Genomic DNA, 5606 nt, shown 5'->3' with positions numbered 1-5606 from the left:
GTCCTCCAACTTCTCCCAGACACTCTCCAAATCCACCTTGGTTGCTAGCGGATTAGCAGATAATTCCCTCTCCAATGACTCCAGATAATCGATCAGTTTCTCGACATCCCCCACTCTTGTGATCACATCAGTAAATTTTGCCTCCATGTCAGTGATTGATTGACGTATCACAGCAAGATCCTCCAAGTCAGCAATAACCTTCGTCAGCATTGCCGACATGTTCAGCATCTCTTGCCGCATTTCCCACATCTCTCCAACCAAATCGACTTCCAGGTCCGCAGCCTGCTCATGGGTGTCAGCTTGAGCACGTAAGTGTCTTTTAATGTATCCAGAGCCCGAGGATTTTGAATTCTTTGACATACTGTCCTCCTAGAACAGTTATGGTACAGAGTGTATCAAATCTCACCCGTTTATATCATTAAAGGTATTAAAACTAGCAAAGTGTGCAGAGCTCGCCATTCACACGTCCGATCCTTGCATGGCGTCACGTGACTCTCCTTAAATACCCTTTTCAAGACCTTTTCAAAAATATTTAAGACTTGCTTGTTACTTCAATCACTATCGGGGTTAATGGATATACATACTCACCACTAGATGCTACATGAAGTCACATATTAAAATGACATGTTGCTAATGCGAGAGCTTTGATACTGTATGCCTACTGTGTATATTTTTATGCAGACATCTACAGTAGTTATTAAAGTTCATTACTTATGCTTGTGTTCATTACTATACACAAGGTACCTCGACTGGATGTCACTCCAAAAATATTACATAAACATCCACTTGTTTTTGTTTTTTAGTGCACTCACTGAGGCTCTTTGTGACACTACCAACAAGCTTTTCCTTGAACTAGACCAAATCAAATTATATATGCTGTCATGTCACACGTGAAACTGTTTGCTTTATCTGAGCTATATTTTTGGTATATCTGGGAACATTGTTTGAAAAACCTGACAAATATCTTCGTTCAACCTGAATGAGTGGTACTTTACCACTGTTCTGAGACACCACATAACTTCAGCCTTGTTAGGAATTTTCAGGATTGTCCTTCAGGATCTTAGTATCAAGTCAGGTCTGCAGTCGCTGCAGAGCATGCTTCAAATATTTCTCGTACTTTATTGTTCAACACGTCATTATATATCTTTGTAAGAACAGGAAGAGCAGTACACTATCCAATGAGATCAATCATTACCCTATTTGGAAAGACATACATAAAGATTCTGCATTAATTCTGTAAATGAAACAAAATGTTCTAGAATAGAGGAGTGATATTTGACCTTTAACTTAAGACACTCAGAGAAGAAAAACAGGGAACCCTTTCCACATGATTTCCATTACTGACACACACACACACTATGAAAATAGGAACTGAGTACTAGCTGTGAAATGTCAGCTTGCTTAAATATATATCAACTGAGAGTTCAACTGAGAGGTCAACTTTTCTCACAGTACCTGCTTTGATCCTGGAAGGATCACTCGGAATCTCTTAGACAGTGGGTAAGTGTACATAATGAAGCATAGCAATATTATGTCTGTTTAACATAGCTATGACCCTTCTGAAGTTTCCGTCCCCCCCTCTGGCCCTCCTAATTCTCAAGTTCCCGGTTAGGCACTGGCACTGCGTGTTCAGCTCCTCCAGTACGTTCACTGTTCGCTTTTGAAATAGTCGGACTCTCCTCAGGTACAGGTTTCATGCTGCTTGCGTGTATGCACTATGGTTACAGATCTGTTAGCACTCCGGTTCTGGTCACCGCCAGGACAGTAGATGGACCCAGATACTTTGGCTCCCCCAACTTAGTAGGTTTTAGACACCTGATCAGGACCTGTTGACAAATGGGTGAGTAGGACTATCTCAGTCAACACAGCCAGCAATATATCAACCCATGTTCTACCTGTTTCAGTACAGGCCTTGTTTAGGCATTCTTTCAGATTGCGGTTAGTTCTCTCCACCACACCAGCTGACTGTGGATGATCCAGTATGTTAAAATGCCAGTTTATGTTTAGTTCTTTTGCTAAGAGCTGTGTTACCTTTGAAGCAAACTGTGTGCCATTATTGCTTTCAATGACCGACGGGATACCGAACCTCGGTATTATTTCTTTAGCTAAAATTTTAACCACGGCCTTAGCATTTTCCCTCACACACGGGAAGGCTTCTGTACACTTGGAGAAGCGGTCCACAATGACTAATAATAATTTATTGTTTCGACACGGCGGCATGTGGGTAAAATCAATTTTCAGATATTGGAATGGTAGTTCCGGATGCGGTAACGAGTCGTGTTTTATAGGCTTATATCTGTTATTCTGTACACACGTTAAACATGAATCCAGGATTAAATTTACAACGTTCCGTACCCCGTTTATGCAATAAGTTTAATTAATCGACTGGATTACATTTTTCTTTTGACAAATGAGAAATACCATGATAATGTCGGCAAAGTACCACTATGGCTGTTTTTGGTAAAGCCAGGCTCCCTTATTTGTATTGTAACAAATTATTTTGATCTGGTTTAACTTCATTAAAGGCCTAATGTTGGAGATCAGATTCAGATGGATTAGCCTGCAACAATTTGATGTCAGCATCTCTGACTAAAGTGGACTGCATCATCGAAACGGTTTCATCAGCTTGAATTAGATCAGGGCTTACCACAGCTTCCTTCGCCGCCCATTTCACAACCTCATCAGCTAATCTGTTTCCCCTTTCCTCCTCAGAATCTCCTGTCATGTGTCCTGCTACTTTTATTACAGCCAGTTTAGCAGGCAACTGTGCTGCTCTCAGCAGCTCTGCTACTAGGTTATGATGGGATATCGGTTTGCCCTCGGCTGTCTTAAAATCTCATTCTTCCCACATAAGGGCAAAATCGTGCACCACCCCATATGCGTATTTTGAGTCCTTGAGTGGCCCAGCCAGAGTCCAGACTTGAACCCAATTGAACATCTCTGGAGAGATCTAAAAATGGCTGTGCACCGACGCTCCCCATCCAACCAGATGGAGCTTGAGAGGTCCTGCAAAGAAGAAAGGGAGAAACTGCCCAAAAGAGGTGTGCCAAGCTTGTAGCATTATACTCAAAAAGACTTGAGGCTATAATTGGTGCCAAAGGTGCTTCAACAAAGTATTGAGCAAAGGCTGTGAATACTTATGTAAATGTGATTTTTTTCGTTTTTTATTTTTAATAAATTTGCAAAGATTTCAAACAAACTTCTTTCACATTGTCATTATGGGTTATTGTTTGTAGAATTTTGAGGAAAATAATGAATTTAATAAATTTTGGAATAAGGCTGTAACATAACAAAATGTGGAAAAAGTGAAGCGCTGTGAATACTTTCCAGATGCACTGTATGCAATGACAAAGTTGGACCATGCACAACAGAGGTTGGTTTAATAGTCAGATTAGCAGTAGCCAACAAAATTGCCTCATACCCTGATCGATGTTGTGCTGTCATGTGTTGTGTAGTAATATTATGCATAATTGCTCCTACCTGATGTGAGGTGTGCACAGTCATAAGGTGTGAAAGAACAATGTGTTCTGCATCTTGTACCATCAATGCTGCAGTAGCAACTGCCCATAGACATGCAGGGAGGCTTTTGGCGACTGCATCTAATGTCTTCAAGTATGCCACCAGACTATATGTTCCACCATGGGACTAGGCGAGGATCGCTGCTGCTGTGACTCCAGTCTCATGCACGTACAGATGGAAAGGTTCGTCATAGTTTGGCAGACCTAGAGCTGGTGGGGAACTTAGACTGTTACACAAGTGCTTGAAAGCCATGTCCATTTCAGCAGTCCATTTTATGGGCTCTTCGGCCCCTGAGAATGTGGCCTCTCTCAATATCTGGCACAATGAGCAGTTCAGGACCCAGGCTCGACAATAATTAACTAAGCCCAGAAACCTTTGCATTTGAGTCTTTGTTGTCGGACGCTGAAAGGTGGTTATTGTTTTGACTCTGTCTGTGGAGAGACAAACTGTTCCTTTCTGCAGCTCATGACCCAGATAGTCAACTCTCGGTTTCACCCATTGCAGCTTCTCTTTTGATGCCTTGAAACCAGGATGTCGTCAGCGTATTGCAGCAGACAGGTCTGTGGTGGCAACCTGGTGTCTTTCAAAGTAGCATGCACTACAGCAGAGAACACAGTTGGCGAGACTCTAAATCCCTGGGGCATTCTTGTCCACGTGTATTGTCGGCCTCCGTACATGAACGCGAACAGGGGCTACGTGACAGTTGAGACTTGCACACTGAAAAGGCAGAACACAGATCAATAACAGTAAAATAAGTGTGGTCTGCCAGAACAGAATTAATAGTTGTGCACACATCTGGCACCACAGGAGACAATGGAACAATTAAATCATACATTTTCCACAAATCTTGTGTTAGTCGCCACGTACCATTAGTCATTTTGACAGGATTGATTGGTGTGTTATATGGTGAATGGGTTGGTTTCAGTATACCTTGTGACAGCAACCGCTGTATTATTGGACTAATACCTTCTTCCTTTTCTTTTGAGAGTGGGTACTGTTTGCAGTATACTGGTATGTTAGACCGAAGTTTAGCCATGTATGGCCTAACGTCAATTAGGCCAGCCTCATCTTTGTGGGCATCCCACAATGCTGGGTTGACATTGAGTAGTTCCTGTTTTACATCAGAAGACCTCACAGACATTGAGCTGAGCACTTCACCACAAGTTCCTGTACACACAGACTTTAAATACACTGAAGAAAATATAAGTTGCAAAGAGTTAGATTAAAATGATATCTTGGCACCAATTTTGTGCATCAGATCACGCCCCAATAAGCAGAATGGAGAGTCAGATAAAATGACAAAATCATGCATTTTGAACAGAGTTGGGTCATCCTGTCGGCGATTGTGCCCACTTTTACACTGTTGTAAATCATATTGTTTCTTCCGACATTCACGCTTAAAGTGTCCTGGCTTGCCACAGTAATAGCAATTTCTATCGTTATTACCTTGAACGACTTGCACCATTACTGGGGTTGGTTTAGGTTTAGTCGGGAATCCCATTGTGGATCTTCCCACCCACCTTTTACCATCGATTTGGCCTTGCTCATATATCGATCTTCAAATGAGCCGTCTCTAGGGTACGGATCTAACTGTGTTTTTAACTCTGACCATCCAGCCAAATTACTGATATATGGTTCAGTATTATAATCTTGATTATTATGAAACATCCATTGTTTTGGTGTTTCCTCCGGTAAAGGACGGCTTATCTCTTGTCCCGTAATGTCACCACAGTATGAGTATTCAGGTATATAGTAGTTAGTCAAGAGGAATGAAGCAAGTTAGTAAAATGCTATCTGGACGGAGAACAGGACGGCAGACCAATATCTATTTTTTCTGAGAATATAATCTCCTTCCTATTCAATAAGAATAGGGCAACTGTCCACTCCACTGAGGAGGACACCCAGAGAAATTTGACCTTGAGATTGATCTCCTTCCTATTTATCTTTCAAATTAGGGAAACCCCGACTATAGTCGTGAACTTGAGATTAAGATTCTCCTTCTTATTTATCTTTCAAAATTAGGAAAACTCGACTATAGTCGTGAACTTGAGATTAAGATTCTCCTTCTTATTTATCTTTCAAAATAA

This window comes from Myxocyprinus asiaticus, chromosome 23 (assembly GCF_019703515.2).
Source record: "Myxocyprinus asiaticus isolate MX2 ecotype Aquarium Trade chromosome 23, UBuf_Myxa_2, whole genome shotgun sequence".
Lineage (NCBI taxonomy): Eukaryota > Metazoa > Chordata > Actinopteri > Cypriniformes > Catostomidae > Myxocyprinus > Myxocyprinus asiaticus.
Note: the sequence above shows the minus strand (reverse complement) of the source record.